At 39.2% G+C, this 20,390-nt stretch overlaps 2 protein-coding genes across 6 annotated transcripts in view; one reads left to right on the top strand and one right to left on the bottom strand.

Annotated features, from left to right (window-relative positions):
* Nucleotides 1-20,390, top strand: part of hiw (highwire) — a 376,800-nt gene that overhangs the window by 154,247 nt on the left and 202,163 nt on the right. The window lies entirely within an intron of this gene.
* be (ben) overlaps nt 1-20,390 on the bottom strand; it is a 139,575-nt gene that overhangs the window by 4,834 nt on the left and 114,351 nt on the right. The gene's annotated exons all lie outside the window — the stretch shown is intronic.

The raw sequence follows: 20,390 nt of genomic DNA, 5'->3' as shown, positions 1-20,390 counted from the left end.
CGACTTAAGGATGACATTTGGACAACAGATGGCCTCCATTTATGGGAAGCGATTTTTTAAAATCGGGAGAACTATGAGCTTAACTTGCTTAATTATACCAACAAAGTTAGATAGTTAGGTCATTTATGACGAGATCTTAGCAATCTTCCCTTTATCTTTCCCACTATTGAGAACCAAGGGAAAAATGTTTATTTTTTTTTTACTACACTTGCTTGGGAAAAAATTTCGTATGTTTAATGGTGTGTTCAATTTTTTAAGAATAAATGAGCTTATTTATTTTGGTTTAGTTGGGGAAAACACTTGAACAACATTTATTATTTACCGGTGTTAAGCTAATTAATTCTTAAAAATCTGAAGAAAAAATTTCCATTAAGTCGAAAAATATATCTCAATTTCCGGGTTTTAATTGCTATCTTTTTCAGTTTAACGACTTATTAATAACCGCTAGCTATATTTTGTTTATCGGTAAACAGTAATTAATATCTTATACATTAAGAAGCAATAGGGTTCCTCCCCCTTAAGCAATAAGAGGGTATCATTCTCTTTTTGATACTCGTTCGAAGCTCTCGCAGTATACTTTCGTATTCTCTAAGCAACTCCACTATATGAGCGGCTGAGTAAGAGATCAGCCCCTCTCGGTGCCGCTATAAAAACATCCTATCTCTGCAAACTTTTGAAGCGCGTCCTATATCCACGGTTGGCACAACATGTTTTCATTTGGCACCTAAGTTCATCGAAAAAACGATCAAATCTCAAAAAGGACGAAATTTTTGTTTTATTTTATTTATGTACAAACAATCCGGCAATTCACACACATTAACATAACGATTAGGAGACTTTGCTTTTATTCAAAAACAAAAATAAAGTGTGCTTATAGGTATTAATTACATTTTCACATTTCTAGGATAAGTCTATGTGTTGCAAAAACCAAAAGTTTGGAACTTGTTTTTTCCTCACAAAACTTTTAATTTCAGTATTATATTGTTGATTTCAATTGAATAAAATATATAGCACAGTTAATGCCCCGTCACATTAGACTTTTGATGCAGCATTTTGTACTGACAGATGAGTATTGCATGTAGAGCGACAAATAGCCCCTCACCATCGCCATCTGGCATACAAAAGTAGCCAACTTCCAACTTTTGTTGCAAGCAAAGGATAAGAAGGAGAATTTGACATTTACTTTGGCTATGAGTGCTTTCAGACTTTGCAAGTGTAATTATTTTTGCCACGCGTTGGTACGTTTCTATTAACAATCAAATACTTTTCTATTCTCAAATAAAAACTGCATTTTATAACAGTGCTTCGCGAAATTTTTTTATGTGAATGGGCTAACTGAAATAAGTTTCAACTACTAAGTCTGAAGTTCTTTTATATTTACAAACGCAATATCTTGAGCGATTGTGACGATATTCGTTTTTGCATCAAAATTTATGAGCATGAGAAATTTCACTGTGACGCGGCCATTAGGTTTTAGTGAATTCAAAAATTTGCGTAAATTGAGTAAATAATAAATGAAATTAAGCAGTTCTTCAAAGCAATTTTGTTAATGCTTGCTTTTTCCTAAACGCTAAAACTTCATACCAGAGTCTAGACTCAGTAGGTGTGAGTTTTGGAAAACACCATTTACTAAATCTATTCTCCGGCCTCAGATTAAATAACATTTAATTAGGTACGAGAAATAAGTTTACACTGTTGTTATTGAAGTTAATGGGGTTCTACTTGTACCTACGGGAATAATTTTATACAAACCACTTCTGCCTGAAGCAAATCTTTTTTGTATTTGCCTTAAAAAAACTGAATTTTTATTTACCGCACTTCGTTTTACATTCATAAAGTTATAGCTTTCAAGCAATGTTTCTGCCTTACTTCAAGTTAAAATATTTCTTGTGCCAAGATACTTAGTTTTAAAGTTTCTTGCTTGACTTAACAACACAATAGTCCAGGGATTCCTTGAATTCATTGAGCTGCTTTGAGCTGTTTCAGCATTATTTAAATATCGACGTGCTAAACGACTAGCAACGCTTTCAAAATTTTTACATAGAATTTTTTTGTAAAAAATTTTGAAAATGTTGCTTTTTGTGTGGTACATGGATATATTCTTTCACAAACATATTGAGCGCTTGTATGCTTGAAAAAAAATGTGCTTTATACTTTAAATTAGTTTTCAATTCCTTTAACTCCACGGCCATGGTAATCGCTCCATCAGTGGCAAACCCTATACAATTTCTTAGAGTCACAAGTGCATTTGAAATAAATTATTTTAGCTGGACTAGTTACAAAAATCTATCACGAGAAGTGTTTGATAACCGACCTAAATATCTAGCTACTAAAGCAAGATTTTTTTCCAACAACAATTAACGACAATGTGTTTGCCCTAAGATCCAACACTTTTCTTTTATCTGCCTCGCCTAAAGTATCGTCTATGTGAAATGCCATTGTTCTGCTATATTTTATTGACTGAGCAGTTTTTGTGGTAAGAATTCCATGAAAGAAAGTTTGTCAAAGCTTACCTCAGTAATAAAGAAAGAAAAATACCAAACTGTGGTTACTGCCTAAAAAAGACAAACATTTGAAAAATGGACCAGCGTACCAAATGGGGTTGACAGGGACCATTTTTGGTCCAAATGGACTAAAGTATAAGTTCTGCCCTACTTCAGAACTCTTTTTAAAAACGACATCTCAGCTTAAATTCCAAACATTTTCCGCTGTGATAGGTAGCTTATGAAAAAAGTTCTGTGATAAGGTTTCCTGTATAAAAATTCTGTTATAGGACGTATTCGAACTTCCACTCGCTATGGGGTGATAATTCACGCAACCGTCAATATGGCAACCTATATGAGTTTACCAGATGGTAAAATTAACAGACCAGTAACCAGTCTATAAAATGGCTTTGAGATTTTATATATTGTATTTAATTATCAATTTTTTTTATCAACTATTTTCTTACTTATTATAAATACTTAATAGTTTTTTATTGAAATATAATTATTAATTAAGTGCAGTACATTAGAAATAAAATAATTAAATGTGTTTAGTCTGAAACAACATATGTATAAAAAAAATCTTTTCATACAAAAACATTTCTTAGTTTAGTGTATAAAAAACAAAAATTAACATTAAAAGCAAAATTTAGAAAAATAAAGAATAATAAAGAATAATAAATTTAAAAACAAGTAAGGAAGGCTAAGTTCGGGTGTAACCGAACATTACATACTCAGTTGAGAGCTGTGGAGACAAAGCAAGGGAAAATCATCATGTTGTAAAAAGAACCTAGGGTAACCCTGGAATGTGTTTGTATGACATGTGTATCAAATGGAAGTGGGCCATAGTTCTATAGATGGACGCCATTTAGGGATATCGCCATAAAGGTGGAGCAGGCCTGACTCTAGAATTTGTGAAAGAGGGATTAATGCAGGGATGCACCTTAACGTTAAGCTAATCGTTTATCAAAAAATTTCCACCGTTTCCGTTGAAACACTTCGAAATATTATCGATAAAGAAATTATCAAGATAAATTGTATCTCGTTTTTAACCGAAACGAAAAGCTTTCGTTAACGTTAAAAACGTTAACGAAAACGTGATACTTTATGTTTGAATTGTGCTGGCAATGCTATAGCCATGGTGAAGCCGCAAGGTGGCAACAACGAGCGCACATACATACACAAACTCTATGTAATTTGTTTGTGTAATTCGTTGGTGGTAATGTCAAAAATACTCTGAGAAATGTTTGTACTGTCAAAATTCATGAGAAAAGTTGCAATCAGCTTGGATAATGCTTTCACCTTTAATGACTCCGCCATCAATCAGCTTTGCCAGCATAGTTTGAAATTAATAATCAACATAAACGATTTGATTTCGTTTTGATATGGCAGAAAACGAAACGAAATCATTTCGTTAATTTGACGATCTTAACGTTAATAAACGAAACGAAATGACTTCGTTTCGTTTATTAACGTTGATTATCGTAACGAAATGATATCGTTTCGTTGGTTAAGCATGCCTGGATTAATGTGTCCATTACTTACGATTAGGCGTGGTCGGATGGTCGAGTTTAAATCAAACACGTTTAGTTAGAGTTTAAATGGACATTAATTCACTTTCTTTAATTGTTGTATTGAATATTTGTTTTTAAAAAGTAATAAAGAATATTTAAAGATATTTAATTAGATTGATAATTTCAATTACATTTCGTTAAAACGTTAACACGATGACGACTCAGCAACAACTACTTCGTGCCTTTTTGTAATTTCATCATACAGGGTGATTCACGTGCCTGTTCTCCCATCGTTACAAGGTGATTCATATGTTAACTTTGGTTGATCAGCCTCTACTCAGGCATGACTTATATTATTATCATTTACATTTGTTTGTACGATATGGGTATCAAATGAAATGTGTTAATGATAATTTTAAAAGGGAGTGGGCCTAAGTTCTATAGGTGGACGCCTTTTCGAGATATCGCCATAAAGGTGGACCAGGGGTGACTCTAGAATTTATTTTGTACGATATGAGTATCAAATGAAAGGTGCTAATGAGTATTTTAAGAGGGCGTGGGCCTAAGTTCTATAGATGGACGCCTTTTCGAGATATCGCCATATAGATGGACCAGGGGTGACTCTAGAATTTGTTTGTACGATATGAGTATCAAATGAAAGGTGTTAATGAGTATTTTAAGAGGGCGTGGGCCTTAGTTCTATATGTGGACGCCTTTTCGAGATATCGCCATAAAGGTGGACCAGGGGTGACTCAAGAATTTGTTTGTACGATATGAGTATCAAATGAAAGGTGTTAATGAGTATTTTAAGAGGGCGTGGGCCTAAGTTCTATAGATGGACGCCTTTTCGAGATATCGCCATATAGATGGACCAGGGGTGACTCTAGAATTTGTTTGTACGATATGGGTATCAAATGAAAGGTGTTAATGAGTATTTTAAAAGGGCGTGTGCCTTAGTTCTATAGGTGGACGCCTTTTCAAGATATCGCCATAAAGGTGTACCAGGGGTGACTCTAGAATTTGTTTGTACGATATGGGTATCAAATGAAAGGTGTTAATGAGTATTTTAAAAGGGCGTGGGCCTTAGTTCTATAGGTGGACGCCTTTTAAAGATATCGCGATAAAGGTGGACCAGGGGTGACTCTAGAATTTGTTTGTACGATATGGGTATCAAATGAAAGGTGTTAATGAGCATTTTATAAGGGAGTGGGCCTTAGTTCTATAGGTGGATGCCTTTTCGAGATATCGCCATAAAGGTGGGCCAGGGGTGACTCTAGAATTTTTTTGTACGATATGGGTATCAAATGAAAGGTGTTAATGAGTATTTTAAAAAGGAGTGGACCTGAGTTCTATATGTGGACGCCTTTTCGAGATATCGCCATAAACGTGGACCAGGGGTGACTCTAGAATGTGTTTGTACGATATGGGTATCAAATTAAAGGTATTAATGAGGGTTTTAAAAGGGAGTGGCCCTTAGTTGTATATGTGAAGGCGTTTTCGAGATATCGACCAAAATGTGGACCAGGGTGATCCAGAACACCATCTGTCGGGTACCGCTAATTTATTTATATATGTAATACCACGAACAGTATTCCTTCCAAGATTCCAAGGGCTTTTGATTTCGCCCTGCAAAACTTTTTCATTTTCTTCTACTTAATATGGTAGGTGTAACACCCATTTTACCAAGTTTTTTTCTAAAGTTATATTTTGCGTCAATAGACCAATACAATTACCATGTTTTATCCCTTTTTTCGTATTTGGTATATAATTATGGCATTTTTTTCATTTTTCGTAATTTTCGATATCGAAAAAGTGGGCGTGGTCATAGTCGGATTTCGGCCATTTTTTACACCAATACAAAGTGAGTTCAGATAAGTACGGGAACTGAGTTTAGTAAAGATATATCGATTTTTGCTCAAGTTATCGTGTTAACGGCCGAGCGGAAGGACAGACCGTCGACTGTGTATAAAAACTGGGCGTGGCTTCAACCGATTTCGCCCTTTTTCACAGAAAACACTTATCGTCCTCGAATCTAAGCCTCTACCAAATTTCACAAGGATTGGTAAATTTTTGTTCGACTTATGGCATTAAAAGTATCCTAGACAAATTAAATAAAAAAGGGCGGAGCCACGCCCATTTTAAAATTTTCTTTTATTTTTGTATTTTGTTGCAACATATCATTACTGGGGTTGAATGTTGACATAATTTACTTATATACTGTAAAGATATTAACTTTTCTTTTAAAATTTGAATTAAAAAAAAAATTTTTTTAAAAGTGGGCGTGGTCGTTCTCCGATTTTGCTAATTTTTATTAAGCAGACATATAGTAATAAGAGTAACGTTCCTGCCAAATTTCATCATGATATCTTCAACGACTGCCAAATTACAGCTTGCAAAACTTCAAAGTTATCTTCTTTTAAAAGTGAGCGGTGCCACGCCCATTGTCCAAAATTTTACTAGTTTTATATTCTGCGTAATAAGTTCAACTCATGTACCAAGTTTCATCTCTTAATCCGTATTTGGTAATGAATTATCGCACTTTTTCGATTTTTCGAAATTTTTGATATCGAAAAAGTGGGCGTGGTTATTGTCCGATATCGTTCATTTTAAATAGCGATCTGAGATGAGTGCCCAGGAACCTACATACCAAATTGCATCAAGATACTTCAAAATTTACTCAAGTTATCGTGTTAACGTACAGACGGACGGACGGACGGACATGGTTCAATCGAATTTTTTTCCGATACTGATGATTTTGATATATGGAAGTCTATATCTATCTCGATTCCTTTATACCTGTACAACCAACCGTTATCCAATCAAAGTTAATATACTCTGTGAGCTCTGCTCAACTGAGTATAAATATAGCCACATATAAATAAAAAAAAAAAAAAACAATTTCCTAGCTCTTTGACTAATATTACATTTAAACCGCTATATTGTGGTGGATTATGTTTGCGGATATAAAGTAATTGCATATACGAAAGAATGCACAAAGAACGAATGCTTCCTATTTCGTGCGTTGTGCCTTCTTCAGTGCCATTTAGCTAAATTGCGCTGAAGATGAATTTGCAGAACTTTCACACAAACATTTAAAATATATTGTTAAAGCTTATTCACTTATTTCTCACAACGGTACGAAAAACGCGAATTTCACAGCAAATGAAAATTTACAGTTACCTGAAGAAAAATACGACCGAAATTTACACACTGTGGTGTGAAATTACATAACATGTGCTATACTTTTGCACACTTCGTGTATAAAACTACGTACTTTTCGGATGTAAATCAAAATATTACACGTTTTTTTCTTTGTTATAGTTATATAATAATTTTTTTTTATTTTGAATATAAATACGTAAAGAAATGTGCATTTTACACCAAAAAATTATTTCAACAGAAATTTACCCCCATTTAAATCCAAATTTTATACAAAACTTTTAGAGTGTAGGTAGCACCCCCAGCGGGCTAGGGGGTTAGAATATACCTGCGGTAGGTATGCCCGTCGTAAGAGGCGACTAAAATATGTACCAAATGGATTCAAGGATTTGCCAGCGCAATATATAGCTTCTCGAACCCAATTGTCAGCCTCACCTATCCGTGGCGAATCCCGTTTCATTAATAATCGAGGCTCTGGCTACCTCGAATTCCTCATGGATATAGGGAGTGGGAGGGCGGGATGACAAATCGTTCCCAAGATGGTCGGGCTTGGTACCGGAACGTACCGGATCTGCATCCGGCGAAGGACGATCAACATCGATAACACTCTCCAAGGCTTTCGTTGAGTGTCTTATCGCAACAACAAGAACAACAACAGATTGTAGGTAGCCCTTTGCCTAGATAAGTTCTACAGATTCTTTTTTTCGGGAATTGTGTCTGCACCGGTCTATTCAAACAAATTCTATTCATGATTCGATTTGCCTGAAATTTGGTATATAGGTGGCCTTTTTCATCATAAGCCACTGACAGATAACTGAAGTATTCAGTCATTACTGGAAGATGCTACGGCAGTGGACATACACAAATACACGCACGCACGCCTTTTTTTATGTGTAGCGATGTAAACTCCATCTCTATATCCCTAGAGATGCCGTCTTTTTTTTTTTGTTTTTTTTTTTTTTTTGCGGGGAGGCTGAAAAATGCCTAATGTACCATAATTGCTGCCGTCGCAGGAACCGTGTGTCCGTAAACTAAAAAACAGACCCGTTTTGGAACCGTCGCCCACCCCGGCACCACTTTCGCATTACTTCAGGGTGGCGTTCCATATTTCTCATTTTTTAAGAGCCTACTGTTGTCCCTGCGTCCAGGTTCCCGCTATTTGCTCTGAGTGTCCATTTAATCGCCACTGCTTCGCATGCGCATTTCTCTGCGATCCCTCTCAGCATCCATCAGGCGTGTCATTGCTATAAATGCCATTTTGCTCACTGCAGTCCAGCACTCTTTCCTGTTGCACATATGTGATACTAAATTTCTCGTGGTAGGTTCCTCCCCTAAGACTCCATGCAAGGCGAGTCTTTCTTCGTGGAAACGGAACATGACGTGTTCTGCGTTTTCTAACTCCGTGGTACACATTGGGCAATGAGGATCTTCCTCTATCCTACGCTTCCATAAATACTTTTTGAAACCGCCATGTCCACTCATTATCTGCGTGAGATGGTAGTTCAGTTTGCCGTACTTCCGCTCATTCCATTGAGCTTCGTTCCAAACTAGCGTGAAAGTCCAACGCCCTTTACTCGAGGCCTCCCACAGTTCTTGCCACTTAGCTATTGTTTGTGTCTTTGCTCTTTTCTTGTCTTCTTCAGATGGTCGCTCGATATTAGTGTTATACAGATCGGCCATTTCGCTTGCCAGTAAGTCCACTGGGATTTTCCGTGTTAGAACCAGGATCGCGTCGTCGGACACCGTCCGATAAGCACTTGCTATTCTTAAAGAAGCAAGTCGGTACGCTGCTAATATATATTTTTGATGGGTCTATTTAGATCCATACCACACTGGTGCTGCGTATAGTATTATTGAGCTGGTTACTGTGGACAATAGCAGACGTGTAGCTTCGCTCGGACCACCAATGTTAGGCATTATTCGCATATGTGATCCATTAACTTTGGTAATTTTCTCCCCCACCGCTCTGAAGTGCTCTTTGAAGGTTAACTTAGAGTCAATGTGCACTCCTAAGTATTTTAAGGAATCCGTTGAAGTGATTTGATGATCCCCGACAGTTACGACTAACTCGTTGGCCGACCGTTTGGAGCTTACTAATACCATTTCCGTCTTTTGGCTAGCCAACTCCAGTCCCATATTGGTCAGCCATTCCTTTATTCTTGCTACGGCGTCATTACATAATGCTTGAAACAGGTCCAGTTTCTTGGCCACTACTACCACTGCAATATCGTCAGCATATCCCACAATTTGCGTGTTTTCTGGTAGATCAATCTTTAGCACCCCGTCATACATTACATTCCAAAGCGTTGGACCGAGAACAGATCCCTGTGGGATGCCTCCTGTGATTTTGTACTCTTTTGCTCCTTGATCCGTGTCAAAAAGAAGTACTCTGTCTTTAAGATAGCTACCTATTATTCTGCGTAAGTAAGCTGGAGTGCCGAAGCTTTGCAGCGCTGCCATTATCTGCATCCAGTTCGCAGTGTTAAAAGCATTCTTGATGTCCAACATAGTCAGTGCACAGAACTTCCTTTTATTTTGGCCTCCAGAGATAGCTTCTGTAGCTATATTGAAGACTGTTTGTATTGCATCTACGGTGGATCTTGATTTGCGAAATCCATATTGACTATTCGATAAGCCACCTGGTCTTTCTAGAGTCAGCTGTAGGCGCTCACTAATTATACGCTCGAAAATCTTCCCTAGGGAATCCAGCATACAAAGTGGCCTATATGAGGATGTTTGGTCCGGCTGTTTACCACGTTTCAGCAATAGGACAAGTATTTGTCGTTTCCACGGGCGAGGGAACACGCCTTCTTGCATACAGGCATTAAAAAGATCAGTAAATAATGTAGCCGTAGTTGTGATCGCGGCTATGTTTGGTACTTCGTCGGGTCCTGGGGATTTGTTATCAGCAACTCTTTTTGTAGCGTTCAGCACCTCTTGCTCTGTAATTTGCTTTCTAGATCCTCGCTTGGATAAGTCCAGCGATCTTGCGCCGGGGAAAGTGTTTCAACAAAAATATTCATCAGTATCGGGCACGTAGGTTGCTGTGATATCGGTCCTTTAACTTTGGCCATCACAGTTCTGTAGGCTGATCCCCAAGGATCTAGGTCGACATTATCCAGAAGTTCCCTAAAGCATAACTACTTGCTCTTTTTTATGGCATTTTTAAGTGCCTTTCTTTGTGCGACATAGGTGCTGTGTAACCCCGCATGTCGTGGTCATGAGCGTGCCCTCTGCGCTATTCTTCGTGCTTTGTGACATTTTCTACGCTCTTCCGCAATTTCGTCATTCCACCAATATACCGGAGTGCGCTGTGCTTTTCCGCGACTTCTGGGCATCACATGCCATACATAGCAACTTAGTGATTTGAACCGACTGATTTTCCGCATGCGATTCTCGTACTATGGCGTCCTTCCAGATAATGTCAAATATTTGTGGGTCGAAAAGGTGCTGTTTCCATTTCCTACTTTGTCGATGTCTTGCTGCTACCGTTCGTGGAGTTTCGAGCAGCTCTACGCTAATAGCTTTATGGTCGCTGTGTATGTAGACGTTGTTTATGGACCATTTTGCTCGTCTTGCTATTTCGCTGCTGGCGAAGGTGAGATCTATAATGGATCGTCTGGTACCTGTATCGAAGGTATATATCCCTACTTCATTTAGGAGTTCTAGCCTCAAAGAAGTAAGGCTTTCGAGAAGAACTCTCCCTCTTTCGTTGGTTCGTCTACTTCCCCACACAGATGACCATGCATTGAAGTCTCCACACACTAAAAGCGGGTGTTTACCTCGTGCTTCAATGGTGATCCCGAATATCATGTCTTCGAACTCGGCGATGGTCATGCTCAGAGGGGCATAGCAACTGAAGACGTATATACCGTTGATTTTTGCCCACGTGAATCCTGCTACCGTTGGCGTCATATTTTCCTGTGGAAGAAATTTCCCTGGTGCCCAAATTGAGGGTTTCCCTGCCGAATCTGAGTGCCAACCCTGCTCCTGGCGATTTTTGTATTGTTCAGAAAGTACCACTATGTCATATCCTCCTTCATAGACTGTTTGGGATAATAGCTCTTGGGCTGCCTCACAATGTTTAAATTGAGCTGCAATACCCTCATGAGACAGTAATTTTGCTGCCCTCTCGTTGTGGGCATTTAAAACTGCCTGCTGAATGTTGTCCCTCACATAGCGCGCATTTCGGTGCGTTTTCGCAACTTGCAGCCTTATAACCTTCCTGGCTGCATTTCCTGCATAGGCTAGACCTATCTACAGTCTCCTTACATTTCTGAGCTATATGCCCGTAGCCCCAGCACCTATAACAGCGTTTCTCTTGCTTGAGCTCTCTAATTCGACAGGAAACCCATCCTATCCGGATTCTTTGCGTATTAAGAACCGCATTGGAATCATCCGCTGTAAGGCTTATAAGTGCCGACTTCGTGCCACTGTACCCTGTGCGTATGCTTTTTATGGCAGTCACATCTGGAAGTTTGATGTTGCATTGCTGGTGGAGGGCGTTGCAAATCTCCTCGGGCGTAGTAATCTCATCGAGATCTCTGCACTGTAGTGTGACCATTTGGGACTTTGTTATAACTTTAGCCGAGTCCTTTAGTACCGCTTCAATTTCTGCTTGGTACGCGCTTGTTTTCCCATCTTGCGATTTTTTCAGCTCTAGTAACAGCTCTCCTTTCGCCGTTCTTCTAATCGTTTTGACGTCATCACCCAGGGATTTTAATTCGTCGCATCTTCTCACTTTACGCAATATGTCGGCGTACGTCGCATCCCCCGCCTTGGAAATGATGATAGCATCCGGCCTAGCCTTAAGTTCTTTTTTCTTGCTCTTCTTTTTAGTTAACTGCCACTCTCCCGTCTTTTGGGCTGCAGTTTCCTCTTTCCGTTCCGTTTTCTCTTGCGTTTCTTGCCGTCGTTTGTGACCACCCACGTGCCCTGACAAGACGTCTTTTAGTGTAGTAGTGGCTTTTACCACGTTGTTTTCCTGGTCGAGTACGAATTATTCCTCGGTCGCTTTCCTGGGGGTGATGAACTTCTATCCTTGGCACATTCGCTTGCACGCAATTTGTGTTCTAAATTCTTTACCTCTAGGGCCAACTCGATGTACAGCACTTTTATTACGGAGGCCAAGCGCTTGATTTCCGCGTGTATATTATTACGCCCTATGAAAAACTGCATCAAGTCCTCAATCGCCTTTCCTAGCTTGGTCATCTTTTTTTCTCCAGGGGGGTTTTGCTGATTTAACGCAGCTGACGCCTGCTTAATTGCTTTAATTGTTAAGGCCCCCAGCCGATGGGCCACGCCCTTCTGGAGAGCGAGCTAGCTTCCTTCCTACGAATGGATTGAACGCCATTTCATTCTCCTGTGTTTGGTTTTTTATTTTAGTATTGTTGTTGCTCATCATTTATTTAATTGGGTCCCCACTTGAGGCCGCTATCTTGGTCCGAGTGTGCAGTTACATATATATATCCCGTGGTTGTCCATGCGAAGGCAGGGAGGCCACGTGAAGGTTGACGCAGTCCCTCATGAAGACTGCGTTCAGAGCTAGATCAGTATTAATCGGGAGGATCTCAACCGAACCTGCACCACCAACTTAATGATGACAGACTTTGAACGTACCCCAAGGCCTGCCAAGGTTTTAACGGAACGGTGACGAATGGGACATTAATAGGCCGTTCACTGTCCGCCAGCAGTGACTCCCTTGGCCTGAGCTCAGCCACAGAGATGCCGTCTTAAGCTCATTAAATTTAACAAATGTTAAAGATAAACAGACGTTTCAATCAGTAACAAGTTAACGTCCCATTAACACTTAATACAAGATCTTGATTATACCAACCAACTTAGCTTCGAGCAGTGTTGTTGCTCAAAATTTAGTGCACTGCCCGAATCTGTAGTTTTAGCAGTTTGAACCAGAACTAATTAACTAGTTAAGTATACTTTTCTCTATTTATTCATTAAAAATACAGCTATTGTACACATATCACACAATCTTTCTCAAATTAATAAATCTGTTAAATTCATCTAATATATAAAATTCTTCTGTCACGGTTTTAGAGGCTTAACTCCTCCGAAACGGCCGAACCGATTCTCATGAAATTTTGTGATCATATTGGGTAGGTCTGAGAATCGGTCAACGTCTACCTTTTTTTTCGCTACGTGCCTAGGGTCTTGAGATCAAAACGTGGACCCAGGTACCCCTAAAATGTGTTTATACAATATAGATATCAAATGAAAGCTGTTGATGAGTGCTATAGTTCAGGATAATTTTCATACAACTGGGAGGCTAAGGTCTCGAGATATAGCCCAAAACGTGGACCCGGATACACGTCGAATGTGTTTTTACATTATGGGTATCAAATTGAAGCTGTTGGTGTATGCTTTAGTACAGGGTAAGTTTTACACCGCTGTGTGACTACGGTCTCGAGATATAGGCCAAAACATGGACCCGGATACACCTAGAATGTGTTTTTACATTATGGGTATCAAATTGAAGCTGTTGATGTGTGCTATAATACAGAGTAAGTTTTACACCGCTGAGTGACTAGGGCCTCGAGATATAGGCCAAAACATGGACCCGGATACTCCTAAAATGTGTGTGTATTATGGATATCAAATGAAAGCTGTTGCTGAGAGCTCTAAAGTTCATTGTGATATTCGATTTAGTCGCATCAACCTGGCAAAACTGATAAATATGCATGCCAAGCAGAAATAAAGACAAGAATTAATGATACCCACATACCTATTTACATACGTCCTATTCGATTTGCCTGAAATTTCGTATATAAATTTGCCTATATTAGTATTTACGATGCTTTTTTCCGGGAAGTATACCAGAGACAGACTAGGACTGGGATTAGGACTGGGACTGAGACTGAGACTCGGAGTGGCACTGGGTACTGAGACTCGGAATGGGACTGGAACAAAATACATACCACCCTCTGGGACTGGCAATAAGAGATGAAGAAGAAGGAGAAAAACTTGAGAGAAGAGAAAATAGAGGAGACTGAGAAAGAGATAGAATGAGACGAAGATGGAGATGAAGCGAAAAAGACGGAGGGAGAAGTGAATAAAAAGATTAGGAAAAAGTGTAGAGGGGTAGGGCAGAGGTAGACGGAAAAAGCTTATTAAAATGTATTCAGATAGGCCAAATTTAATGCAGAACAACGTCTGCCGGGTCTGCTAGTATGTATATAAAAATAGACAACTACGCGGAAATTTCCTCTATTAGTTTGATAGAACAAAAGCTGTTTGTTCAATTGTTATTATACTTGGAATTTTATCTGGTAATTTGCCCAAAAACTTCCTCAAATAATAAAGTAATTAGCATTTACTTCATTAATTTAACCTTGAATAAAAATTATGACTGATTATTTCTCAGATCTAGAGGAAAAAGGTTTTATTTGTTTTTTATTCACATTACAAAATTTTGTATAAATAGCGCCCAGAAAATTTAACTTGCTTCACCTTAAACCTAACAGTCGACGAAAAGTCTTTTAAACTAAAATGAATTCACGCAGTTCTTTCGCTATTCTGTTTTTCGTTCTTAACTGTATTTTCACTAATACGAATTCGGAATATCGCGTTATTGGTGGGAGTGCAAGGGATATACGGGAGAGTCCATACATAGTATCAATAAATCATACCGGGGTATATCAATGTACTGGCTCTTTACTCACTATGCGTCGTGTGGTCACAGCGGCGCATTGCGTGGTACATTTAACCCTGGAGTCAATGATAGTTGCAGCTGGTGTAACAGCTTTGAGTGATTTAAGAGCAAATGGAGAATTTCGCCATGTACAACGTCTATATTATCCACGTTTTTATGATTTCGCAACAAAAGATATGGATATAGCTGCGTTTATATTGCGTGCGCCCTTTTTGTGTGATACAATAAAAACAATACAACTTTGCCAGGATAAATTAAGCCCGCTCAGAGCAATTAGATTTGCTGGATGGGGTCGCACAAATATTAACAGTATAGCCAATTCGGATATACTCCATTCTGCTGTCTTGTATATATTAGACAACGGCGAATGTGCGGATCGTCATATGACTGTGGGGCATATTTTAACAGAATCAATGATTTGTGCTGGAAGTCCGGAAGCTAATACGTATTTGGGAGATTCTGGAGGACCGGGCGTTGTGAATGGACGACTGTGTGCTGTGGTTTCATCTGGGCTCCCCCATTATAACTCCTTTTATCCGACTTTATGTACATCAATAAATAATGAAAATGTTCGAGCTTTTCTAAATTTAGTGGAACAATATGACGCCCAGGATTTGCCGAGTGGAATTGTATGTTTATAATTGCGATTTAAGAAAAAATTTGGTTGTATGCAATTAAAGTGTGACGCATGCAAATGCCTTGCTTAGATTGTGAGATCAAACTTTAATCATTACTGATCCATAACGGTATAAAACAGCTGATCTAACCAACATAACCTTACTATAGCCAATTAATTAGTTTTTGGTTTTCGCCATATCGATAATCTATAAGTTTTTGCTTTCGCTATACATATAAATAAATAAATTGTTACCCCTTCACATATTTAGTTTTCCTTTTCTTATTTTTCGGAACGTTCGAATGTAAGGTGAGTAGAAAGTGCAGTGAACAGTGCAAAAAAAAAAATACATAAAAAGTATTTATTCACATTTTGGAGATATGCAGCTTCAAACCAAATTTCAAAGGGATAATAGAAAATCCCTTCAATATACATATATATATCTATATCAACTGTCGGACCCTGTGCGAAATCGGTTTTTTTGTTTTTTCGCTTTTAGTTATTCGTTGATTTAAAGAATATTTTAAAATACTTAAACAATTTAAAATCTTTAATTTTTTATATAAAAAATAGTTTTAACTTATTTTATTCTTTGTAATCTAACCTATAAAAGCTTTTATTGCACAAGAAAATGCAACATAAAGTGCTAACTTCGAGCTTTCACTTTGCTGCTAATAAAGACCAGCTTTCACTCCTAAATGAAGTTGAGCTTTACATACATATATTTGTCACAATTTGTTCAAATTTAACATATTTTTAATTGTATGCTCTTTTCATGATTCTGCTTTTACTGATGAGGCCTAACTTATAAGCATGTGACGCCAGCAGGCAGTATATATCATAAGCCTAAGTCTTCTCTCTTCCGAGATATGAGAAACTTTGTAAGGTAGTATCGTAAGCTTTGCACATGATCCTAGAAATTTTGCAGCCACACGCTTTTGTCCACGCGTTACCAGCTTGATGAATCGTATGCATGGATTGGGATATCTACCGTCAATTCATCGAGTGCCACACCCTTCTTCGCTAACTCATCTGCCTTTTATTCACCTTCTATTACTTTATGGCCGGTAACCCAGTTGAAATATATGGCCCGGACGCTTCTTCGTATTCCAGTCTACTTCTTGATGAACTCCTGTGTGAGATTATTGCCTTCATCGTAGCATGACTATCAACATATATATTTACGCTACCCCAGGTTAAGCACGCTTCCTCCAGCACGCTTTCAAAAATAAATCTAGCTTTTGTTTTTCTTTAATAATCAAGTCTGCATCCATAAAAAAGTAACGACTCGTCGGAACTAAACCATTTTTTAAATGGTTCTATTTGACCGGCTGGCTGGCTGGCACGAATTTTGTAATTGAACTGTAACTTCCCGATAAACTACAAGCTTGAAATTTGGAATATAGTTCAGAACCCGATGGCAATGCAATAATAAGAAAAAAACTCCGACAAGTGGCGCATGGATCGAAATATTTCAAAAAATCGTATTTTTGGTCCGATTTGGCTCATGTTGTAACGAATTTAGGGAGATTCTGCTTATTAACAACCTCCTACTAACGTTCGTATCGCTAAATTGTCGAGTAAATAACTCCAGTATTCAGTAATGCAAAATGGTCTTTATTAGACAACTTTGAAAGTACTTCACAATAACACTTATACTTCGCAACTGATAGCGTGCTTAAATCAAACTGATACCTGCCTACTCAGCTTTCGCTCCTTTTTTACTCTCTGCTGTCTCGTTCGCATACTTCTAGGCGTTTCTTCTGCTAGAATTTTCTTCTTGGTTACCAGGTATAGGCGTCGCGTGTGTATCTGTAGTTTATAGCCTGTCGCATAGCCATATGCGCGTGTATATGTGAGTAATGATGATTGCATACTTTTACGAGTATCTCAGATATATGCATGTGTTTGTGCGTATCTCTCCGCTGCTTGTATGTACGTCTGTGTAGACATAATGATTAATTTGTTTATGTGTGTACAAGTGACTGCTTAGTATCGGCTTAGAGATGATAGTATCCCTTAAAAAAATAAAATAAATGTAAGGCGCGATAACCTCCGAAGAGATTTTAGGCCAAGCTTCTCTTCCAATTTGCGTCGTGCTCCTTTTAATTTTTTCCTACAAATTGGCCGGACGGGACCTAGTTGTTTTTATGCCGACTCCGAACGGCATCTGCGAGCCAGATGAGTTTTCACTGAGAGCTTTTCATGGCACAAATACACTCGGAGTGCTTGCCAAACAACACTGCCGAGGGGCGACCCCGCTTAGAAAAATTTTCTTCTAATTGAAAAACCTTATTTCTAAAATTTTGATGTTGCTTTGCCCGGGGTGTGAACCCAGAGCATACGGTATGGTAGGCGGAGCACGCTAGCATCACACCACGGTGGCCGCCGATGGTATCCCTTAGTGTTGCTAATATTCACACATAAACAAATCAATCATTATGTCTACACATATGTACATACAAGAAGCGATGTGCACAAACACATGAATATATCTGAAATATTCACAAAAGTATGCAATCATCAGCAAAGTAGTTCTCACACATTCACATGCATAAAACTGAGATGCTCACAAAAGTATGCAATCGTCGGTGGAGGTGTCACTCACATATACACGCGCATATGAGGAGCTATAAACGTACATCTGTAGTTTATCGCTGGTGAGTTTATAGCTGGTAAACAAGGAGTAAATTCTAGAAGGAGAAACGCCTAGAAATATGCAAACGAGGAAACCGAAGAGTATAAAAGTAGCACCAGCTGAGGCATGGGCAATCAGTTTGATTGAAGCAAGCTATTGGTTGTGAAGTATCAGTGTTATTGTGAAGTACTTTAATAAAGGCCATTTTGCATTATTGAATATTAGAGTTATTTACAGTTTAGCGATACGATCGTTAGTAGAAGGTGTAAAATAAGCGGTGTTTGCACTAAATTCGTGATAATTGGTGTCAGAAGAGGAATTGTTGAATAAACTCCGAAGATTGCGAATACAACTTGGACATGGCAAAGTTCAGTGACTTGAGGATCCAGCAACTGAAGGAGTTGGAGAGCCGTGGATTGTATACAACCGACAATAAACTCGAACTTCAGGCACGACTACGAGACGCTATGGAGTCGGAAGGAATTAATGTGGACGATGATGTCTTTCATACTGATGGGGACGAGACAACAACAAAAACGAAACATCGCAGAGAGTTACGAGCACAGACTTGAACATGATCTGGGCTGCAATATCTGCTCAAACATCGACAATGGCATCTCAACTGGAATCACAGGAGACACGTATAACATCCACGATGGAAACACAACTGGAATCACAGGAGACACGTATAACATCCAAGATGGAAACACAACTAGAATCCCAGAAGAACTGTATAACATCCAAGATGGAAGCACAAGAAACGCGTATTTCAGAAATGTCGACACAGATTACATCTAAGATGGAAACACAGTTAGAAGAACAGAAGACATATATGGCTGAGCAGTTGAAAGCACAAGAATCTCGCATATCCTCGCAACTGTCAGAACAGGAAGCAAGGGTATCATCAAAACTGGAAGCGCAGGATACAAAAATCGCTCAATTTCAGCCAGAAGTCGATGATTTGAAGGGTCGTATGGAGCAGTTACAACTAAATCGCTCAGCTGTTCCAGCGAGTAATCCAAAAGTAAAAACACCGTCCTTTGACGGACCTGTTCCTTTCCAGGTGTTTAAGATTTAGTTTGAGAAGACCGCAGCAGTGAACAACTGGAGTGCTGAAGATAAAGTTGCTGCACTATTCGTGGCATTGAAATAATCTGCTGCTGAAATCCTACAGACTATTCCCGAGGGAGAGCGGAACAACTACGAAACATTGACGAGCGCTCTAGAGAGGCGATACGGAAGCGAACACAGGAAACAGATATACCAAATAGAGATGCAAAACCGCTACCAAAAAGCTAATGAAACCTTGCAGGAGTTTATGTCGGATGTTGAAAGGCTGGAACATTTCGCGAATGCGGACGAACCCGTGGAATATACCGAAAGGGTAAAAATCCACAGCTTTATTAAAATAATACGGGATATCTGAACGAAGCGAGCGACATACGCAAGCCCAAAACCTAAACTCACGGAATCGGTACCACATGCTCTCATTCAGGAAACAGCATCGCTTCTGTGAAAGCCAGCGTTCAAAGCACGCCGTGTGGAGGTAGAAAGGCCAGAATGGGTGAACACAATATTGGAGGCGCTGAAAGGATCCCAAAAACGGAGTGAAAGAGTTACCAAATGCTTCAAATGCGGGAAGCCCGGTCACATTGCACGTCATTGCGATCTTGATCCTAGTGGTTTCAACAGCATGGGTGGTCTTAATAACAAAGCTGGAGGCGATGAACAAGAGCGAGTAAGATGTAGAGATCGAGAGCTAGCTCCAGCTATTGAATGTCCTGTGGTATCTGTGTCGCAAATTGGAAGGAAATCAAGCAGTCTTACCGTCAGAGGGAATGTGGATGGCAAAGAACGTGTACTGACTGTAGATACGGGCGCATCTCATTCCTTGATTCGATCTGATTTGTTCAACAGGAGAGTAAAGCCATTGCCTGGAGCAAGGTTGCGTACGGTCACTGGCGAGTATAACCAAGTCCGGGGAGAAGTGATCTGTGAAGTCTTAATTGGGAAGGTCATGGTTCTACACAAATTCGTTGTGGCGGAGATTGTTGATGAATGATCATATTGGGAGTGGACTTCTTAGTTGACCATGACTTCAAGATCGACATGCAGAGAAGGGTTATGCGTTATAAGAACCAGGATGTGCCACTTAACTTCAGTTTGGAGAAAGGGTTCAGCAGTAATCGAGTACTGGCGGAGAAGACTCGACAAAGACCACGACAGTCAAAGGTAAAGGTTGATGGATCGAATGGGCCAACTAAAGCGAAATCAAAAGTACCTGCGAGAGAAACACTGGCATTGACAAAACCAA

The sequence above is a fragment of the Eurosta solidaginis genome, chromosome 4 (assembly GCF_040869045.1).
Source record: "Eurosta solidaginis isolate ZX-2024a chromosome 4, ASM4086904v1, whole genome shotgun sequence".
In the NCBI taxonomy this organism is placed as follows: domain Eukaryota; kingdom Metazoa; phylum Arthropoda; class Insecta; order Diptera; family Tephritidae; genus Eurosta; species Eurosta solidaginis.
This window is presented reverse-complemented; position numbering and strand designations above follow the sequence as displayed.